The 23,858-nt window shown below is 37.4% G+C and overlaps 1 protein-coding gene across 23 annotated transcripts in view; it reads left to right on the forward strand.

Moving 5' to 3' along the window:
- Positions 1-4,682: 4,682 nt before the first annotated feature.
- The window catches only part of LOC144317176 (uncharacterized), a 324,931-nt gene continuing 305,755 nt past the window's right edge, over positions 4,683-23,858 (forward strand). For 22 of the 23 annotated variants that reach the window (XR_013383092.1, XR_013383093.1, XR_013383094.1 and 19 more), the window contains exon 1: positions 4,683-4,819. The gene's annotated coding sequence lies outside the window, so the exon portion shown is untranslated. Of the gene's footprint in view, positions 4,820-4,930; positions 5,088-23,858 lie in introns of those variants that run through there. The other variant, XR_013383088.1, reaches the window with a different exon arrangement.

A 23,858-nucleotide genomic window follows, 5' to 3' on the forward strand; every position in this document is an offset into this window, starting at 1 on the left:
GTTTTACTGGTGTTCTTTATTCCTTTATGTGGCTTCTACTTACTGTCTAATGTCCTTTCATTTCAGCCTGAAGGACTATCTTAATATTTCTTATAGGACAGATCTGTAGTGATGTATTCTCTCAGTTTTTGTTTATCTGGAGATATCTTAACTTCTTTGCTTTTGAAGGATAGTAGTGTTGGATATAAAAATTCCTTGTTGAAAGTCTTTTTCCTTAAGCACTTTGAATGTTATTTCAGTCTTATGGCCTCCGTAATTTCTCATGGAGAGTCAGCTGTTATTATTGCAGGTCCTTTGTACGTAATAAATTGTTCCTCTTGCTTCTATAAAAACTATGTCTTTGTTTTTGTCTTTTAATCGTTTGACTATCGTGTGTCAAGTGTGGATCTGCTTGGAGTTCCTTGAGCTTCTTGGATGTGTAGATTTTTGGTTTTCATCAAATTTGGGAGGTTCTTGTCCCTTATTTCTTCAAATAGTTTTTGTGTCCCCTCTTTCTTTCTGGGACTCTAATCATGTGAATGTTGCTACACTTAATTGTGTATTACAGGTCTCTGAGACATTGTTCATTTTTCTTCATTATGTTTTCTTTCTATTCCTCAGACTGGATAATATCTAATAACCTATCTTTAAGTTTTTTGATATTTTGTTCAACCAACTCAAATTTGTTGTTGAGCCCCTCTACTGATTTTTCCTCTTTTTTTTCCCTTCTACTGATTTTTCATTTCAGTTTTTGTGCTTTTCAACTCCAGAATTTCGATTTGGTTCTTTTATTTATTTGTTTTAATAATTATTCTTTTAAAATATTTTATTTATTTACTCATAAGAAACACGAGAGAGGCAGATTCATAGGTGGCAGGAGAAGCAGGCTTCTTGTGGGGAGCCTGATGTGGGACTTGTTCCCAGGATCCTGAGATCACAACCTGAGTCAAAGGCAGATGTTCAACCACTGGCTGAAGGCCATCCAGGTGCCCCTTAAACAATTACTCTGTAGTGGTATTATTTATCTGATGAGATGTAGTTCTCATATGTTCCTTTAATTGTTTAGAAAATGATTTTCTTTAGTTCTAGGAGTATATTTATAGTAGCTGATTTGAAATCTTTGTCTAATAAGTCCAACATTCGAGCACCATCAGGGACAGCTTCCATTAGCTGTTTTTTATTTTCTTAGTATGGATCATACTTTCCTATTTCTTTGCATGTCTTATAACATTTTAAACAAATATTGGATATTTGAAATAATACAATGTGGCAACTTTGAAAATCAGACCACCATTCCCACCAACCAGGTGGTGATTATAGTTGTTATTTGTTTCCTGAACTAATTCTATAAAGACTTTCCTGAACTAATTCTATAAAGTCAATATTTTCTGTTGTATGTGGCCACTGAAGTCTTTGCTCAGTTAATTTAATGACAAGCTAATGATTGGACAGAAATGTCCTGAAATGCCTTGAACTGGAAAGTCTCTTAGCCTTTGCTCAGGGGTTTTCTACACATGTTGAGACATATTTTTAGTGACACTTATAGGCAGTTTTTACAACCCTTACTTAGCTCCTACTTTCTGTTTGTACAGAATCTTAAGGCTAACCAGAGGTGAAAATATTAGGGCCTCTCAGACCTTTCCTGACATACTCACAACTCTGTACATGTGTGTGGCCTATTAGATACCCAGGAATATAATGAACTTTTCAAAGCCCCTAGGAACTTCTTATTCATCAGCTTTTCCTATAAAATTTTTTTAGGTCAGGCTCTTATTTGCCTGTTAGATAGCTGCGATGTTAAATAATTGCCATGCATTTTGTGTATATGTGACAAGCACTATTGGGAAAAGACTAGTCCACTGAGCAAGTTCTGAGTTAGATTAAATAAAAATAAGCCCTATTAGTAGGGATTTCCAGGAAGCCCTCACACAGTTTATATAATGGCAATTTTTTGGGAATTGAGATTTTTGGGAGTGCTAAATCTGTTCTGCTGTCCCCAGGGACTTCTAGGCTGTTGGAATAAACAGCTGCTATGATTGCAAGATTGTTGGGTTTTAAAACTACTATGGGGATGGGAAAAGGGAAAATAAAAAAATAAAAATTCTAAAACACTCTTTTTAAATAGGTATTCAGACTTTATCCTGAGGAAAAGAAGAAAAATTGAATTGTTATAAGCCTTTGGTTAATTTCCAGAATTCTCAAAAAAGTTAATTTTGACAATTCTGTCAGTACTCTTATTATTTTTATGGAGAAATAGATTTTGGGGGGTTGTTTTCTGCCAACTTTTTTGGAAGTGCTTCTCAAGATCTTTCCTTGTTTTCCAATTAAAAGCAATTATACTGAAACTTGTCCAGCAGAGAAACAGAAACTTCTTACTTCCTTATTCATCTCCTCCACTCCCACGTCTATTGTTTGATTTTGATCACAATAGCTATCTTTGAAAAATGTCACATGATTTTTTTGATCCTTCATTCAATTCTTGACTCTTAAAGAGAAAGGGGCTTAAATTGTAAATGTCCCCTATGGTTTGATAATTAAGGATTTTAATAATGTTTTCATTCGGTTTGGATTTTAGAGCATTATTGTGTATCATCTAGTTTTCTTAAACCTTTAAAATCTAACTCCCCCTCCTTAAGCTTACTATTTTGTAGCCATTGCACAGAGCAAGTTAATACACTTATCATTTCCTTTGATGAATGGTTGTCTTACAAGAAAATTGACCAAGAGAGGAACTTTCAGCATAATGAATTCCCATCAACTTCTTTTTAATCATTAGATTATATTTTAACAGAAAATAATCTGACTTGAAAACTCATGGTGAAGAAACAGTCGAAATGCTTGCCAAGTCTGTTAAACTAAACATTAGAATGCTGTAAATTCTTTTATAACTCTGATTAATAGGTTTGCTTTTTTCAGCTCTGAACCATCCTCTGAGTTCATGCCTCTTTTCTTCAAATCTCTAGTCTATCCCAGACTATAGAAATTGTCCAATATATAGAGAATCTCCCTGTGTTACACACACAGATCTGATAGCATAACTTTTGGGTCTTCTCTTATTCTTCTTCATTTGCTCCACTGAACAAAGCATGTTTTATATTTTATGTAGTAAAGTTTATCTATTTTCAAATTTCGGTGTCTGGGTTCCATGCTGTGCTTAGACAAAATGAAATTTTTCTCTTGTATTTTCTTCCAGTCTTTATAGTTTAATTTTAAATAATTTATCCAACTAGAATTTTTTTTTTTTAGTTCAAGGAGGAAGGTAGGGATTGACTTCTATTGTTTTCCCAAAAGATTTGCCAGTTGAGTCAGTTCTATCGTTGAATAGTTTTTTTTTTAAAGATTTTTATTTATTTATTCATGATAGTCACACACAGAGAGACAGAGAGGCAGAGACACAGGCAGAGGGAGAAGCAGGCTCCATGCAGGGAGCCCAACGTGGGATTCGATCCCGGGTCTCCAGGATCACGCCCTGGGCCAAAGGCAGGTGCCAAACCGCTGCGCCACCCAGGGATCCCTCGTTGAATAGTTTTATCTTTTCCCAATTTATAGATAATACAACTTTTTACAAAAGAAATTTATATATGTACTTTAGTCTTGATTATGTTTCATTCATCAACCTATTTTGACAGAGGCACCAATTATTATTGTTATAAAAGTCTAGTAGAACTCCTTGTTTACTGCCACGGTGGATTTTTGTGTTGATCTAAACCTGGTATAGTTTTGTGTTTTGTATGATCTAAAGCTGATATAGTTTTTTAAAAAAGAATACAAAATCATGGAAACAAGATTAGTACAGAAAATATTGATTTATAAAGAGAAAAAAATCATCACAAATTACAGAGTTCTAAAAGATGATTAACTACTGCAAATATCATAATTGGGGAAAACCTCAAGTTTGGCTTTCCAACCTCTATAACCCTCTATAAAGTTTCTTTCTTTTTTTTTTTTAAATTTCTTTAACATATGACTGTAAGATTTCAGGCATTTAAAGTTTTTAATTTTTTAAGTGGCTAATATGAGGTAATTTTTGAAATGATGACACTCATGAGCAAATTTGTTGTTATCATTCTCTTATCATACTTTCATGTCCTGAATCTGAGGGAGTTGGCATAATAGATAATCAAAATATTTTTAGAAGTTATTCCCATACTGAAATGGCTAGCCTATACTTTATACACTGAAGTGACTGAATGCCATATAAATATATCCAACTAAATCTAAACTAAGTGAATCTTCAGGTCAGCTTCCTCTTAGGTGGTTCCCAAAATGCTATGTCCTCTCCAGTACCATCCATCACAAGGGAAAGTGTGGCTGGAATGAAAAGAGGCAGAAATCTTAACAAATTGCAATTGAAATACCTTACATGTGAAAATTTAACAAAAATGAATGAACATATAAATACATTACTAGACCCCTCCCAGGGCCTTGAGAGTGGTCTGTGCAGGTGTTGAGCCTTGACGCTTAAGCTTTATTAGCTTCATGGTAAATCCATCTCTATACATTATTCTGTTTTCTAGAAATCTCCAAGCCGTTCTCATTGTTCATTTTTTTTTTTTAGAAAAGCTTAAGAGTAATTTTACCCAATTCATAAAAATCTTATTTGGTACTTTGATTAGTGTATCTGTCAAAGGAAAGAAACCACACAGTGACTTGAACTGGGAAAGTTTAATATAGATAATTATTAACTTCAACAGAGGATTAGAACAACAAGACATGGCTAGTAAGAGTACACAGAACTCTAAGGAATATAGGAATAGCAGATATAAGGAGCAGCCATCCACTACTCCTTCACTAAGATAGGTCCCCAAGGAAGAAGCCCCAGGCTGAGATCCAGACATTGGTAAGAGACTGGCTTACTGGATGGCAGAAAGGTTGTTTTGATACTGAGCTGGTGGGACTTGCTGGACATATGTCCACAAGGTGCGGGGGCGGGGTGGGGGGGAAGCTGTTCATTGGAAAGTGAACGGAATCTCCTGAGAACAGTGGTACTGGGGAATCTTCTGGTCGCTGTGCACTGAAAGAGCCAGGTTTTGGAGAAGCTCTACCCAGTGTAGGAGTCTGGAGAGTAAGCACATGGGAACCAGGAAGCAAAAGCTTTTTCTCATATGGTATGTCTTTGACAAAGTACCCTATACTGGTTAGCTTTAATATTATGATAGCTTGCAAAGGAAAAAAAACAAAAACAAAAAATCTTAAAGAGCACAGATCCATTTTTGTAGAGCAGCAAATGAATAATGAATTTGGAACTGAGTGACAATTAGTTGTTATCTGGTACAATTGGTAATGTATTGGATTTATACATGCATTTAAGGAAAACTTAAATTTTTATCTCAGAAAAAGGTATGGTGTTCTATTCAAGATTTTTCTTAGTAGATTTTTATAGTTTAAAAAAATACATGAGTGTTATAAACTTACATTTTTCCAAGTATTAATTTCAATTATGTTGCTATTGGGAATGGAATATTTTTCCATTATATTTTTTGATCATTGTTCAAGCTATTGATTTTTGTATCTTAATTTTGCACAGGTAATCTTACTGGTTTATCTTAGTATTCATAATGTTTGCTTTTTTCTCCCAGTTGATTGTCTTGGTATTTTGTTACATAAAATTTTATTATCTGAAACTAATGAAATTTTTTCTCTGAGATTTCTAGGAGCTTTATATAATTTTAAGATGCTTATGTTAATAAAATATCTACATAAATATAATCTAAAAGGGTTTTATATCACTTATTTGACAATGCTTCCCTGTAATTTAATATACTAAATAAGCCTATTTAGTTTAATTTCTTACAACAAGGGATCCCATGGTGGCTCAGTGGTTTAGTGCCTGCCTTCGGCCCAGAGCGTGATCCTGGAGTCTCAGGATTGAGTCCCAGGATTGAGTGTCAGGATCAAGTCCCAAATCGGGCTCCTGTCATGGAGCCTGCTTCTCCCTCTGCCTGTGTCTCTGCCTCTCTCTGTCTCTCATGAATAAATAAATAAATCTTAAAAAAAGTTTCTCACAACAGAAAATTTTTTTCTTCATACGTTCTTCATACGTGGGCTTGCTGGAAAATTTCAGTTAGATTACGATCAAAAGACTTTCTTTTTTTTTTTTTTTTTTGCTTCGGATGATTTTTATTTATTTGTTTTTCTTTTCTTTTCTTTTTTTAGTTTTTATTTAAATTCCAGTTAGTTAACATGCAGTGTAATACTAATTTCACCTGGGCAATATAGTGACTCAATACTTCCTTACAACTCCAGGTGCTCATCAAGAGAGGTGCCCTCCTTAATCCCAGTCACCTATTTTACACACCCCCTCCCAACCTCCCCACTGGTAACCATCAATTTGTTTTCTATAGTTAAGAGTCTGTTTCTTGGTTTGCCTCTTTCTTTATTTCCCCTTTGATTTTTTTTTGTTTGTTTGTTTCTTGAATTCCACAAATGAGTTAAATCACGTGGTATTTGTCTTTCTCTGCCTGACTTATTTTGCTTAGCATAATACTCTCTAGCTACATCCAAGTCATTGAAAATGTCAAGATTTCATCTTTTTGTGGCTAAGTAATATTCTGTTATATAGCCATTCACCAATCAATGGATATTTGAGGTCTTTCCATAATTTGGTTACTGTAGATAATGCTGCTATAAATATCAAGGTTGCATGTATCCCTTCATATTTTTGTATTCTTTGGGTAAATACCTCTGATGAGATTGCTGGATCATAGGTAGTTCCATTTTTAACTTTTTGAGAAACGTTCATACTGTGAAACTAATGAAGTTGTACCTCCTCCTTTCCAATATTAATAATCATTTTAAATAATGTTAGCAATCATTTTGTCTAATTAAATTCATTAATATGTCTTGAAGAATGTTACATAATAATGGTGATAACAAGCATCATTGCTTCAAAGTAAATTCTCCTAGAATTTCAGTCTCTTGCACTGTTAGCTTTTTATTTGAACAGTGTATTTGATCATGTTAACAGAGTATCCTTTGATTTTTTTTTCCAATTACAACAATCCACAATTGATGTTGAATTTTACAAATGTGGTCTTTTGAATATTGTTTGATTTTTTGGTAGTATTTTATTTATGATTTTTGTATCAATATTTTTGAGTGAAATTGGGATAGAATTTTCTGTTAAATTTTGGAATCAGTGTTACGTAACTGTACAAATAATTGGAAAGTTTTATATTTTTTCTCTGAATAATTTAACAAATATTTATTCCTTGTAAATTGGAATGACTTCATCTGTAAAACTCTCTAGTCATCATATTTTGGAGGATATTTAGGCTTAGGCAATTTAAAAATTTAAATTTTCTTAGATTATCTGTCCTGAGTTATTTTTGGTAATTTGTGTCTTTCTTAAAAGTCATGGATTTCTCCTGAATTTCCAGTTACTAACAAGGACTTTATATGACCTCACTCTTGGTAATTATTTTTGTTTTCTCATTCTTAATTTTGTGTGTTTGTGCTTTGAATGTACAATTATATTACATTGATATGAGAGAATGCTATCTGTATTGTCTCCCTTTTGGAATTTATTGAACTTTTGTCTGTGGTTAATATAGGACTGATTTTTGTAACTATTTCAGGGACATGATTTAAACGCTTTGCTGTAGGATGTTCCTTCTTGTCATTAAATTAGCTAAATGCTTTGGGAAGCAGGGCACATTCTTTCAAGTGTACAGTTTTTCTTTCTTTCTTTTTTTTTTTAAGATTTTATTTAATGATTTTTTTTTTAAATTTATTTATTTATGATAGTTACAGAGAGAGAGAGAGAGAGAGAGAGGCAGAGACACAGGCAGAGGGAGAAGCAGGCCCCATGCACCAGGAGCCTGATGTGGGATTCGATCCCGGGTCTCCAGGATCACGCCGTGGGCCAAAGGCAGGCGCTGAACCGCTGCGCCACCCAGGGATCCCCCTTATTTAATGATTTAAGAGCGAAAAATAGAGCTGGGGCGGGAGGGTGGACAAAGGGAGAAGAGGGACCTCCACTGAGTAGGGATCCCAATGCTGAGCTCAATCCCAGGACCCTGGGATCATGACCTGAGCCAAAGGCAGATGCTTAACCAACTGAGCCACTCAGGCACTCCATGTCTACCCACTTTTTCTAAACCATTATAGTCTAACGTCTTGCTTAAAAGTATTCCTGAGACTAGCAGCACCAACCTAGCCAGGGAGCTTGTCAGAAATGTGCAATCTCAGGCCCCATCCCAGACTCGAAGGATCAGAATCTACATTTTCACAAGATCCACTGGTCATACATGTGTGTATTAAAATCCTAGGGAATTTCATACTTTATTTTTTATGATAGTCACACACAGAGAGAGAGAGAGAGAGAGGCAGAGACACAGGCAGAGGGAGAAGCAGGCTCCATGCACTGGGAGCCCGACGTGGGATTCAATCCCGGGTCTCCAGGATTGCGCCCTGGGCCAAAGGCAGGCGCCAAACTGCTGCGCCACCCAGAGATCCTGAATTTCATACTTTAAATAATATTTAGTTATGAGTGTTTTCCAAATAATGTTATTTATTGATGTTGCCCTGTTTAAATGAATTGAATCCCTTATTTAAATCTAACAAAAAGTTTTATAAGGCACTGAATACAGTGTAAATTACCACCACTTATATACCACCTTATATCCAAGGATATAATTACACCTGGGGCTGGCTCCTGACCACATTATGATGTCATCCTTTCTTCTGTTATCCTTACCTTCCTCATCTTCCCTCTTACTGCTTGGAAACTAATGAGGATCCAAGGATTTTGGCAGTACAGACTTACGGGACATGGTCATACCCCCACGGGACTGCAAAATCAAATGTAATAACCATGTGTTTTCTTTTTTTTGATATGTTTTTCTTGAATCTCAGGCTTGAGCTCAAGCCACCAGGCAGTGGTGCCAGACCTCATGCCAAGCAACAACTGAAAGAAACAAACAGTATATTCTTTCTTCCTTGCAGCCTAGCTAACCCAGAAAACCTTAGGAAGTGGAGGGCAAGGAATGACCAGCAACCTGGTAGCCACTGAAGAGCTCATAGGGTCAGGACTGGGCACAAGTCAAGCCAGTGGTACTGGCATATTAAGAGTTAGAGCTTTTCAGATGTAACTTACCAGAATTACATCCTTATTATGACAGGCTATGTGGAACTTTTTTTTTTTTTCATGTGGAACTTTCTTAAGAGGATTGTGTAACATCAAAAACATGCCAATTTTTGTGTTTTTTTGGCTGTTGCATTTTATTTTTGTAGAACAGAAATTTTGGAGCTATCTCTAACAGGGATGAATATCAAACCAAGCAAGGAGAGGACCACAGTAGCACACTCTTGTGGGGCCTGTTAAGTTACCTAGCCAGGCAGCCTAATCATGTTCAGATCAGGAGCACTTCAGCAAAAGTGTAACTCTCCCTTATCTCAGAAGAAAAAAATATTGATTCTTGCTTTCAACAATAGTATGGACGAGGCCGAATTCTTATTGATAAAGCTTGACATGCTTTACTCAATTGGCATATATTTAAAAAATTGGCAGGACACCTGGGTGGCTCACATCTGCCTTCAGCTCAGAGCATGATGGGGTCCTGGGATCAAGTCCCACATCAGGCTTCCTGCAAGGGAACTTGCTTCTCTCTCTCCCTATGTCTCTTCCTCTTTCTGTCTGTGTCTCTCATGAATAAATAAACAAAACCTTTTAAAAAAATTTAGCAATACCTTCCTGTTACACAGATATCTGAAAAGTTTTGAGAACAGATTTTGACTAATTTAACTCCTTTATCACCTAGACAGGTGTTTCTTGGGTTGTTCTATAGTCATGCTTTTCTGGAAGCAGGGGATTGCCTTGAACTGAATTAGGTCTTCTGTAATATTGTGTCACTAAATGGATCCCTGAAATAGTGTTCCAGACACTATATCAGATCCTGCCACTAACAGCTTCCCTTCCCTTCCTTCCTCTTCTCCTTACCCTTTCCCTTTCCTGTCTTCCACTACTTTTCAGTCCTCCCTTCCTCCCTGCCCTATGTCTGGGAGCTGCAGTAGCATTAATCAATCAATTATCTTATAGACATCTACATCTACCATGCACCAGGAAGATGCTGGGCATCTTGGAGAATACAAAGATGAACACGACATACATTTGTCCTTGAAGAACTTATGCCTCAGCTAGGGAAACCAGCATATACACACATGAGGATGACTTTCCACAGCTCATGCTATGCTATAAATATGTAGAATAAATTTAGGACAGGGAGAGATCATCTTTATCTTAGATGGTCAGGGGAAAAAACTTTTCCAGGGCTGGTGGGACTTGGAGAATAATCAGAAATCATCAGTTAAGATGGTCTTATTGATGTTTCTTAAAGAAAAACAAATGTTATTGTCATTGGACAATAGTTCCTCTGGACTAGTTACTGCTGGACCTATACTTTTTAAAAGTTCTTTCTAGTACAAAGTGAAGTATTGGATTTCTGGAAGAGATTTTTAAAATGTTACAACTTTTCTCCACATATTATCTTATAAAAGAAATATTTATGAAAATTCTATCTATAAGTATTAGTGATTTTCATGGCAAATTGAGTATCTAACTTAGATTCCAAGCATATGTAAGTTCACTTGAACTTCTTATATTGTTCTGTCTGGGTACCATCCTTTCTAAAGTCCAGGTGAGTTGTGTAATTGCCCCTACTGTTCTCTCTTTATCTGAACAAAATGTATTGAAGTTATGAGTACTTGGTTATATTACATTAAAATATTAGTAATGACTGTATATTAGCTGATTATCTTCCTGATAGGACTTGGACCTACTGTCAAATCAAAGCAGTTTTGTTCTCAAGAAACAAGGGTAAATATTTTGGGGGACTCCAGTCCAATTATCTATCAGCAGGGACCATGAAGCATTTTCCCCGAAGTCAATGATCAGCTGCCTCTCTGGGTAAGTCTTGGCATAGCCTCTGTCATCTTACCTGTTGGAGTCAAGTTTGAAAGCCCATGGCCCTTTCTTCTGACCCTGGCCTATATGGCTTCCTCTTTAATAACTGATTTGCTTCCTCATGTATAACCCTCACTTCAATTCCTGAAAGGAAGAGAAGAAGGCTAAAAGGCCAAGCATTTCCACTTTTTGCCATAGGTTCATAGCTCTTTTCCCCATGCGTGTCCTTTCCAGGTCTGCTTACTAACACATGCAACTACTGTGGCAGTTGAATTTATTTAGGTTAATATCTATCAATATGAAAACCCTAACTTCCTAGTTTGGTATCTGCACTTAGTATTATTCTGTCCCTGAGGTCAGCAGGAAAACAAAAATCTCTTGTAACAGATATTTCATTTTTTAAAATCACATCAGCAGCATAATTAAATAAGGAAAATCCTTTCTGGTGATAAGTTCTGTTAGAGATAAATCTTAGATTGGTGTGAATGCATGGTGTGATGGAGAGTGTCAAAAGAAAAAGGTGAACTTCCTCACTCACATTCATTTTCTGAGCTCTGTACTTGTGTGGGTTTGCATTCGGCACTGACTGGATGGTTGGAAATCCCTAACTGGAATGTGCAGCGATTTTCTACCTTGAGAACAGATAGATCATTCTGTGTTTAGTTAGCTTTATCTCTTACTGTACATGGATTTTAAATTTCCCAGAAGTGAGGAATGAAATAAAATGTCTCATCAACTTTACTGGAAAACATAATCAAAGTTGTCTTTCAAAGTCAATGTCCTTTCTTCTCTGGGTGCCTCAGTGCTGCTTTGTTTATGGCAAGTGTTGACTAAGTGGTGAAGTGTTCATTTTGGTCAGCATGAACTCTGTTGACCTAGGGTGATTTTAGGCCCCAAGGACTCAGAAAATTTTCTAGATAGACTAGAAAGGAAAGATCTGTTCCCAAAGACCTCTGTGTTTCTCCTTGCTTATCTTGCTCAGTGTTGCTTTTTTCCCTTTTGTGTTCTCCTGAATAATATTGTTTGTCTTTAGTGCTCTCCTCCCTGCTTTGATCAGTTTCCTCCCCACTTGCTGAATATTGTTTCACATTTTTCTGAAGTCATTGCCTGGCTGACTGGCCAGGAAACACAGCAGCAGAAAGCACCAAACAGCCTTTTCACTAAAAGTCCTAAAAACATAACATGAGGGGGACTGAGGTTTTAAAGCTGAGTGCAAAAAAAAAAAAAAAAAAGCTGAGTGCAGAGAGAGATTGGCCACAAATTCTTGTTGTCATGGATGTGGGGTTTCAGTTTTTTTTCTGATTTCCTGTGTCTATGTGTGTGTGTCCATATGTGTCTGTGAGTAGTAGGGCTTGTCTTTCTGTTCTTTTTTGCAATGATTTGTTCATTCATTCATTCTCACCTTCTCTCTTTTACATGGTTTCAAAATAATTTTTTTCTATCACTCCTGCTGTTAAAACTGATGATCAGGCAATGCACAGTGGTGCAGTTGTGCAGGTGATCAAATATGGAAATGCTTCTGTACTTGATAGTAAATAGCTGTTGCCACAAACCCCAGCTGGGTGCTCCTGTGCTGCCAGGGGTCCCCCAGACCTCCCCACAGTCCAGCTCCTGGAGGGTGTGGACTTGGCACAGTTGGGGGCAGAATCTTCTGGGGTCCTATTTCAGTGTACCCTGCTTGCACCCACAGTGCTTCTTATGTATTTTGGTTATCTTCTTCTGAAAATAACAACCTCAACCTAGAGGCTACATGGCTATTCAGCCAATCTTCATTCTAGAATTCAGCCAAGAGTTGTGAAGGAAGCACAAGGAATCCCTAAGAGTGAGAATAGATTCCAGGCATTAATGATCACAGACTTTTCTCATAAGGACGAATTTAATGACAACTTGGATGGTGACAGTATGGACACATATCTTGCTCAAGTATGGGCTTTTTGTCTCTAGAAGCAGACTTGAATGACCTCCCAGGTCCCTGCCAAGCAAACGTCACTTAAAAAATAGAAAACATTGCAAATTCTCCTACAAAGTGCATAACTTGTCATTTACAGGAGATTGATGAGATCTAAAGCAGTAAAGAACCAGGTGCTACCTTAAGGACTCTGCCTGTCTTGGGTTTAGACACGTGACTGCAAAAAACAACTGCATGTAGTGTAAGCCTGCAATTTGGGGATTTTATCCTGGTGCACTGCTCACCCATGGCAACCAAGGGAACGTGGGATGAAATGATAAGCCTGTGTGTGGTGTATCAGGATGTTGGGGAGGGAAGTGGTTTGTTTTTGGGAGTAAGCAGTTGAGCTTCGTAAGTACAATGATGACAATGAAGAGAGGATTTATTTTCTGGGGTAAAACTGAAATGGAAGGAATTCCAAGAGTCTTGAAACCAATGAAGCGACTAGCTAAGGGTCAGTCCGGAGGGACATAAACTTTTAGCTCTGCTGGCTTTCTGGAGTTTGGAGTCCGGGTGCAGTGGCTCCTGTAGCCCAAGGTTAGTCCTCTGAAGATGGTTGTGGGGGAGAGCTGGTGGCAGTGAAGGAAGCAGAAGTTGGGAGAGGTGCACACAGAGCTAGTCACAGAGACTCCTGGAGGTCCAGGCAGAGTATCAGTGTGGCTCCTGCAGTTACTTCTCAAAAGTCAGCAATTTCAGTGACTTGCAAGTTCAGTGACTTCTTGAATGAAGTTAACTTCACTGTGCTTTAGTTTTCTCCTCTGTAAAATGGGGATTATAGTATTTCCCCTGTACCTTTTCTTAGAAATTGTAAATCATAGGGGTGGTCACGAAAAGTGTCAGTAATGATTTTTTTCCTAGGAGCCCAGGAAGCAAAGTAGCTCTTGGATAGGAAACATCTTGGGGTACCTATAGCCATGAGATCACCTTGAATTCCACATGCTCTCTGACCAAATCTGGTTGAATTTCATAACTTGAAATTTTCAAAAGATTTCAAAACTCAGGAAAATTGAAAGAATAATAAACACCCATATACTGCCCTCCTAGATTCAATGGCTATTGGCATCTTGCCATATGCACACACACACACACACACACACACACATGCACACAAATATACACTTCCCTTTGTAAGCCATCTGGAAGTAGTATGCAGGCATCTTCGCACTTTACTCCTTTTTAAAAAAAATTTAGTTATTTATTCATGACACACACACACACACACACACACACACAGAACAGAGACATAGGCAGAGGGAGAAGCAGGCTCCCTGTGGGGAGCCTGATGCAGGATTCGATCCCAGAACTCTGGGATCGCGACCTGAACCAAAGGCAGATGCTTAACCGCTGAGCCACCCAGGCATCCCAGCACTTTACTCCTATATGATTCTAAATAATGCATGCCCCATAAACAAAGAGATTAATCACTTTTTTTATTCAATATCATTTCCATAGCTAAAGAAACATTAATTCAATAATATCCAACACAGAATCAAATCAAGTTTTCTAAGTTGTTTCCAGAATGTCATTAGAGTTAAGGTTAATACATTGCATTTGCCTACTGTTTTTTTGGTAGACTTCAGTAGAGAGCAGCCTCCCCTTCTCCCTCCATCTTACTGAATCTTTCCAGTGCCTCTGGAAAAGATTCAATATCCACATCTAGGCCAGATGTCCTGCAAAGCCGTGCATTGGTTCCTGCTTGTTGGTTTGTATTTCTGAGACAGCCTTTCTAGTTCTGGTCTTATGAGTCATGGGGTTGGCTTTGATGTTGTAGCTCAAGGATCTTGCTAGATGTTTCAGGTTAGCACTTACAGAACTAAGAGTAAATCTTTGTACACATTTGAAGGCCCAACCTCATTAATATACATCCAAAGCCTTCCAGGTTCATTCACTCACCACCACCTTAACTTATGTTGGCTTCAAAATCATCAGTAATACTTGACACACCAAGATCTCTGGAATCAGTTCTGGAGTGTGAAGCAGAAAGGGAACAGGGTTTATTTGTTTGATTCTTCCTGTCTCTGTGGTGATGATGTAGGCTCATCTCCAAGCACCAAAATAAAGTAGAGGTTGAATGCAGATTTGCAAGAAGAGGATTTGTTGTTTCTGTCTCGGGTATCTGTGAAGAAATCTTCTTCCCCTCTAGGTTGCCCATAACAGACTGACATCCTGTTAGCTGTCAATTGGGCTAAGACTTTGAGTTGTGAAGTGTCAGGTAAGTGGAGTGGCAGAAAAGTACATTATCACAGTCACAGCCACTCCAGCATTGATACAGTGCCTCTCTTTTCTCCAAAGATCTTCAGTCATGAAGACAAAAGGGATCATTTTGCAGATGAGGAACTGGAGGCCCAGAGAGACTAAGTGATTTGCCCAAAGTCACTCAGCTTGCTGTAGGTAGGCCTGGGATTAAAGCCTATCTCCTAAATCTAGTCCTGTGCTTTTCTGTTAGCCACATTGATGCAGTTATTAGATTTTGTATTTAGATGTCTGATGATATGATTTTGACATGATAAGTACCGGAGAAGAAGAGAACATGATTGATTCAGCAGACATGGGAAACTCTGAGAATAGTTAAAAATCAGAGCAATGTTCTGCTGCCATATCCTTGAATCATGAGACATGGCAAATGTGGCATTCTCTATGAAAGGGCAGACTGTTTTGCTTTTTCTTTCTGGTCTGCCAAAACCATAGGTTTTTGACCTTCAGAGTTAGAGTCAAGATACTATGTATGTGTGGGTAAGTAACTTTTTCTTGGGTGGCCATAATGGAATCTTTTTCTTTTAAATTGCAAGCTGAATCATTATCTTTTTTATAGGCATTTTCCTTTTGAAGTAATTTTGCAAAAATCTCTCGCTTCTTCTTCCACAGGCATATAAATACCCTTTGTAATTACCAGGTGTCTGTCTTCACCTGTCTATTACAGAGGGAGTTTTCAGAAGTTCCAATTATATACCAAATTTCAGATCATGGCCTAGATTGTACTTTGATCTTAAAAATAGAATGTAAGGTAATTTTTCTCAACCAAGTTGCAAATATTGCAGTGGTTTCATTATTTTTTGGGTATGTAAAATATATTTATTCAACTAGGTCTCCTTTTTTCATTTAAAAATGCATTTCAGGGGCACCTGGGTGGCTCAGTGGTTGAGCATCTACCTTTGGCTCAGGCTGTGATCCCGGAGTCCTGGGATCGAGTCCTGCCTCGGGCTCCTTGCCGGGGAACCTGCTTTTCCCTCTGCCCATGTCTCTGCTTCTCTCTGTGTGTCTCTCATGAATAAATAAATAAAATCTTTAAAAAAATAAAAATGTATTTCAGTTCCCCACAGAAAGGAAGGAAGAAAGGCAAGAAGGAAAGAAGGCAACAGAAAACTTACCATCAGTCATCTGTACTTAGCGACAGTTCAGTTTTTTGATCAATTGTCTAGGGTATGGATTTTTCAAGTTCCTGTCAATGTTTATGAAAATCTCCTCTAGAAGTAGTAAAGGAAGGGAGAGTCAGTAAGATGCATATCTGTATCAGTTAATGTTTTGGCTGAAGTAGCAGAAACAAAGACTGCTTTAAATAATAAACTTTACTAGTTCATATACTAAGAAATCTAAAAATGGCCTTCAGGGTGCCTTCAGGATGCATTGATCTTGTGACTCAATGATGTCATTAGGGACCCAGGTTCTTTCCATCTTATCATCCTGCTAATCATAATGTTAACTTGTTCTGGGCTGGGTGTTCTTGGGATCAAAATATGCTTCTCAGTAGCAATTGGAGCCATAAGAGTCTTTGTTCAAGTTTATTTTGAGAGAGAGATCTTTTCCTGTGGTTCTCTCTAGTAGCTGGAAATTTTCCCAGAAGATTCCAGAACAACTCTCCTCACATCATAGTAACCTGATTTAAGTTATGTGCCAGTTTTTGAATCAATTTCTGTCAAAGGGGGAGCATCATGCTTAGACCTAGTATCTCAGGGTGGGTTCTCCAGGGAACAAACTCTGAGACAGTTTATATGCAGGAAGTCTATAGAAGAGAGCCCTCCAATCAATGCTCGTTGAGGAAGGAAAGAAGCAGGGTAGGACAAAGGAAGAAGTTAAATGACAAACTCAGTCAGTTCCATGGGCTGAATCTGCCCTTCAGACTTGTCCTTCCTTGCATTAAGACTACCCAGCTTTATACTTTCACCTTGACTAGTCACTGGCCTACTCCAGGGATATAGTGTGGTCTTGGGCAAAGTGGCTTTCTTTGGCTTGCCTTCCCAGGGCGATGCCTAGAGAGGGACTCAGCTGAGGGCCATCAAAACCAATTCTACCCTGAATAGCCAGGGGAATTTTAAAAAAGAAAACCATACCTGGGGGCATCACAATGCCAGATTTCAGGTTGTACTACAAAGCTGTGGTCATCAAGACAGTGTGGTACTGGCACAAAAACAGACACATAGATCAATGGAACAGAACAGAGAATCCAGAAGTGGACCCTCAACTTTATGGTCAACTAATATTAGACAAAGCAGGAAAGACTATCCACTGGAAAAAAGACAGTCTCTTCAATAAATGGTGCTGGGAAAATTGGACATCCACATGCAGAAGAATGAAATTGGACCATTCTCTTATACCACACACAAAGATAAACTCAAAATGGATGAAAGATCTAAATGTGAGACAAGACTCCATCAAAATCCTAGAGGGGAACACAGGCAACACCCTTTTTGAACTTGGCCACAGTAACTTCTTGCAAGATACATCCATGAAGGCAAAAGAAACAAAAGCAAAAATGAACTATTGGGACTTCATCAAGATAAGAAGCTTTTGCACAGCAAAGGACACAGTCAACAAAACTAAAAGACAACCTACAGAATGGGAGAAGATATTTGCAAATGACCTATCAGATAAAGGGCTAGTTTCCAAGATCTATAAAGAACTTATTAAACTCAACACCAAAGAAACAAACAATCCAATCATGAAATGGGCAAAAGACATGAAGAGAAATCTCACAGACAAAGACATAGACATGGCCAACATGCACATGAGAAAATGCTCTGCATCACTTGCCATCAGGGAAATACAAATCAAAACCACAATGAGATACCACCTCCCACCAGTGAGAATGGGGAAAATTAACAAGGCAGGAAACCACAAATGTTGGAGAGGATGCGGAGAAAAGGGAACCCTCTTACACTGTTGGTGGGAATGTGAACTGGTGCAGCCACTCTGGAAAACTGTGTGGAGGTTCCTCAAAGAGTTAAAAATAGACCTGTCCTACAACCCAGCAATTGCACTGCTGGGGGTTTACCCCAAAGATACAGATGCAGTGAAACGCCGGGACACCTGAACTCCGATGTTTCTAGCAGCAATGTCCACAATAGCCAAACTGTGGAAGGAGCCTCGGTGTCCATCGAAAGATGAAGGGATAAAGAAGATGTGGTCTATGTATACAATGGAATATTACTCAGCCATTAGAAACGACAAATACCCACCATTTGCTTCAACGTGGATGGAACTGGAGGGTATTATGCTGAGTGAAGTAAGTTAATCGGAGAAGGACAAACATTATATGGTCTCATTCATTTGGGGAATATAAATAATAGTGAAAGGGAATATAAGGGAAGGGAGAAGAAATGTGTGGGAAATATCAGAAAGGGAGACAGAACATAAAGACTCCTAACTCTGGGAAACGAACTAGGGGTGGTGGAAGGGGAGGTGGGCGGGGGGTGGGGGTGAATGGGTGACGGGCACTGAGGGGGGTACTTGACAGGATGAGCACTGGGTGTTATTCTGTATGTTGGTAAATTGAACACCAATAAAAATAAATTTATTATTAAAAAAATCAATTCTAGTGGCTGGGGAGATGGATGTTTCAGTCCTCAAGTGAGGGGATCTGGGCAATGCTACACAGCATAGATTTCATTTTATCTTTTGAGCCTTTTGGATCCACTTTCCTTGCAAATATGTTCTAGGAATAGCTCCTCCAGGATTCTGATTGGTCTTTGTTCCTCAAACTTACAAAAAAGAAGGTTACCAGCTGGGATGAATTGCTGCCCTTTTAAGGGCGGAACAGGTTGAATAAAGTCAGCTTGCCAACAACTGTCTACTTAGTCTCTTCAAAGGATGGAGCTACTGCCCCTCATTTCCACCTGGAGTAGCAGGCAGATTAAGGAAAGAGTATCCAAATTTGAAGAACACCAAAGTATCAGCTACCATATTTTTTCCCCATGATATCTCCAGCCCAATCTCAGCACAGTCTAAATCCAAAAGTAAGCATTAAGGAACAGATAGAACCTCATTCCCCAGGAAAATCGCTTTAGTTCTGGCTTGAGGAGCAGAAAACAGAGCTCTTAAAGCTTAGAGATTGAAGGAATCTCCCATTTTTTCCGCCTTCTCCTTTTACTCCATTACTTTCGTTCCAGGCCCCGGGCAGTCCTGTGGTGGGGGCAGTGGTGGCAGCAGTGAAACAATGTGAAAAACTGCAGGAACCAGCATTCTGAGGGAGGGGAAACTTTAATTTTTCATTTGGTGGAACAGTAGTTACAAGAGGTGGGACCAAATACCTCTCATTTCCTTCTCTTTTTTCCTTTTTCCTTTTTTCCTTTTTCCTTTTTAAAACCCTCTGTCGGTCCTCCTGTTATTTAGATGCCAGATGTGCCTCAGTCACAGAAATAAGTGATTTTTAGATTTTATTTAAATTCAAGTTAGTTAACATATATTGTATTATTAGTTTCAGGGGTAGAAACTAGTGATTCATCACTTGCATATAACACCCAGTGCAAGCGGCCGAGATAGCTCAGTTGGGAGAGCGTTAGACTGAACACCCAGTACATCATGTGCCCTCCTTAATGCCCATCACCCTATCACTCCGTACCCTGACCCACCTCCCCTTCAGCAACCCTCATTTTGTTCCCTGTAGTTGAGTCTCTAATGGTTTGTCTCCCTCTTTGTTTTTATTTTATTTTTACTTCTTTTCCTCATGTTCATCTGTTTTGTTTCTTAAATTCCACATATGAGTTCAATCATATGGTATTTGTCTTTATCTGCCTGACTTATTTTTCCTTAGCATGATACCCTCTAGTTCCTTCTACATGGTTGCAAATGGCAAGATTTCATTCTTTTTGATGGTTGAGTAATATTCCATTTTGTGTGTGTTTGTGTGTGTATAACATCTTTCCATTTGTTAGTAGATAAACATTTGGGCTCTTTCCATATTTTGGCTATTGTGGATGTTGCTGCTATAAATATTAGTGTGCAGGTGCCCCTTCAAATCAGTATTTTTTTTTTTTGTCCTTTGGGTAAATTCCTTGTAGTTATAGGGTAGCTCTATTTTTAATTTTTTGAGGAGCTTCCATACTGTTTTCCAGAGTGGCTGTACCAGTTGGCATTCTCATCAACAGTGTAAGAGGGTTCTCCTTTCTCTGATTTCCTCACCAACATCAATTATTTCCTGAGTGGTTAATTTTAGCCATTCTGACTAGTGTGAGGCAATATCTCATTGTGGTTTTTTTATTTAATATTTATTTATTTATTTATTTATTTATTTATTTATTTATTTATTTATGATAGTCACAGAGAGAGAGAGAGAGAGGCAGAGACACAGGCAGAGGGAGAAGCAGGCTCCATGCAGGGAGCCCGACGTGGGATTCGATCCTGGGACTCCAGGATCGCGCCCTGGGCCAAAGGCAGGCGCCAAACCGCTGAGCCACCCAGGGATCCCCATCATTGTGGTTTTGATTTATAATTCCCGGATGCTCACTCATCATCACAAATAAGTGATTTTTCTTAATGGACTGAAAAAAGGAGGCTTGGGGAACCAGGAAGCACTAGAAAGATAGCAAAGAAGGAAGAGCTCAGGAAATGGATCACATAAAACTGTTTGTGACTATCTGGGCTTATATCCATCTCTGCATGTTGGACATGATCCTAATTAGCATTCCAAGGACTATGAGCCAACAGATAGATCTCATCCACGTCCCAGATTAGTTAGTGGGATGATATACTTACAGGGCAGATCTTAATAGCACTTAAAGCCTTTGAAATCTGAACTGACATTGTAACCATAGTACACAGAAAGTAAGCTGGAACTTATGACTCAAACCAGATCAAATGCCTGCTTGAACAAGAACATCAAGATTCTAGCATAGGATCTGGAGTCTCTGAAAATATCCAGAATACAACCCACATTTACCTGACATATGAAGAACTATGAAACTCAATTTGCTTGGGAAAAGATAATCAATAGATGCTAATGATGACATAACACCGATGTTGGAATTATTTGATAAAGATTTTAAAACAGATATTACAAAAATGTTCAAAGATGCAATCATAAATACTTTCTGAAATGAGGTTAACATATAAATAGAAGATATAAAGAATAACGAAATGGAAATTTTAGAACTGAGAAAAACAATAACCAAAATAAAAAAATTCACTGAGAGGACTTATTAGCCGAATGAAGATGATAAAGGAAAGAAATAGTGAACTTGGTACCAGCTTAATCGAAATTATCCAATCTGAACAACACAGAGAAAAAAAGATGGAAAAGGTAAAGAACAGGACCTCAGAGTACTATGGGACAACAAAAGGTTTACCATTTGTGTCATAAAAACCTCAGAGGACAAAGAAAGAAGCTGGTGCTGAAAAAAGGTTTGAAGAAATAATGGCTGGAAAGTTCACATGTTTAGAGAAAGACACATACCTACAAATTTAAGAAGTAGAGAAAACCCCAAGTAGGATAAAATTAAAGAAATCCATGCCCAAACAAATCATACACAGATTTCTGAAATATCAAAGACAAAGAAAAATACATGAAGCAGAAACTGCCAGAACTAAAAAGAGAAATAGGCAAATAAGTAATTGTAGTTGGAGAGATTAACACCCTTTTCTAAGTAATAGGTAGGACCAATAAACAAAAAAGCTAAAAAACTCCTTTAACCAACTGAATTCAATAGCAGAGCAACACATTCTTTTTAAGTGCACATAGAATATTCTCCAAGAGAGACCATATCCTGGGTCATAAATCAAAACTTAACAATTTTAAAAAGATTAAAATTATAAGTATGTTCTCTTAAAAAGAAAAATGAAAAAACATAATGTTTTCATGGGTTGGAAGATTCAACATAGCAAAGATCTCAGCTCTTTACAGGTACTTTACTGAAGAAAATACGATAGAAATAATCACATGAAAAAATGTCAAACTCATTAGCCATTGAGAAATGCAAATTAAATCATGACATATTGCTACACACCAAATAGAATGGCTAACATAAAAAATACTGATAATAACAAGTATTGACAAGGTTGTAGAGTAACTGGAAGTTTCATACATTGAAGGCATAGAATAGGTTTGGGCCTTTCTTGTAAAATTAAACATACATTTATAACTCAACAGTCCCTCTTCTGGGTATTTAGTCTAAAGAGAAGAAAATGTGTACAAATATGTTAACATATCTATTCATAATTGCCAAAAGCTGGAAATGACTCACATGTCCTTCAGTAGGTAGATGGATAACTGTAGCACATATGTACAATAGAATGCTACTCAGCAATAATAAGGAACAGACTATTGCTAGCAAGGCTCATTTTTTTTTTAAAGTGAGAGGACCCAAATAAACAAAATTATTAATAAAAGAGGAGAAATAACAACCAACACAACAGAAATTCGAACAGTTATAACAGAATATTATGAAACCCTATATAACAACAAATTGGGTAACACGGAATAAATGGATAATTCCTAGAAACATCTAAGCTACCAAAACTTAAATCAGGAACAAATAGAAAATTTGAACAGACCAATTACCAGCAATGAAACTGAATTGAATCAGTAATCAAAAAACTCCCCCAAAACAAAGGGGAGGACCAGATGGCTTCATAGGCAAATTATACCAAACCATTTTTATTTTTTTATTTTTATTTTTATTTTTTTTTGTTTTCCAAACTTTTTTTTAGAGTAAGCTCTATGTATGAACTCACAACTCCAAGATGAAGAATCACATGCCTTACCAACTGAATCAGCCAGGCAACTCTACCAAGCATTTAAAGAAGTTATTTCTCTCAAACTATTCCAAAAAATACAAGGAGAACTTCCAAATTCATTTTATGAGACCAGTATCATCCTGATACCAAAATCAGATAAAGGCACCACAAAAAAAAAGAGAACTACAGGCCAACATTTCTCATGAATATAGATGTAAAAATCCTCAATTATTAGAAAATAATATCCAATAATAAATTTTAAAAATCATATACCATAGGATTTATTCCCAGGATGCAAGTGTGGTTCAATATTTGAAAAAAAATCAATGTGATACATCACATTAATAAAATAAAGAGTAAAACTCATATATAATCATTTCAGTAGATGCAGAAAAAGCATTTGGCAAGGTACGGCATCCATTCATGATAAAAACCCTCTGTAAAGTAGGTCTATAGGAAACATGTCTCAACATATTAAAGGCTTTATGTGAAAAACCCATTGCCAACATCATTTTCAATGGTGAAAAACTGAGAGCTTTTCTACTAAGGTCAGGAACCAGACAAGGATGTCCACTCTCATAACTTTTTTCAACATGGTACTGGAAATCCTAGCCACAGCAATTACATAACATAAAAAAATCAAAAGGCATCTAAATTTATCAGAAGAAGTAAAATTCTCACAATATGCAAATGCCATGATACTATACATAGAAAAACCTTAAAGACTCCACCAAAAAACTACTAGAACTGACAAATGAATTCAGTACAGTATATAAAATCAATGTACTAATATCTATTGCATTCCCATACACTAATAATGAAGCAGCAGAAAGTGAAAATAAGAAAACAATCCCATTTATAGTTGTACCAAAAACAATAAAATATGTAGAATAAACTTACCCAAAGAGGTGAAAGACCTGTATTCAAGTAAATTAGGGTTTCATCATACAAATTTTTTTGGCGGGGCATAAATATTCAGCCAATAGCATCATATAAGACATACACTTTTCTTCTCTAAAGTCATAGGGACAGAGATGTTTTTGTTTTTTAAATTTTTTTCTTGCTATTTCAGCATTTTGTTTT

The sequence above is a fragment of the Canis aureus genome, chromosome 7 (genome assembly GCF_053574225.1).
Source record: "Canis aureus isolate CA01 chromosome 7, VMU_Caureus_v.1.0, whole genome shotgun sequence".
In the NCBI taxonomy this organism is placed as follows: Eukaryota; Metazoa; Chordata; class Mammalia; order Carnivora; family Canidae; genus Canis; species Canis aureus.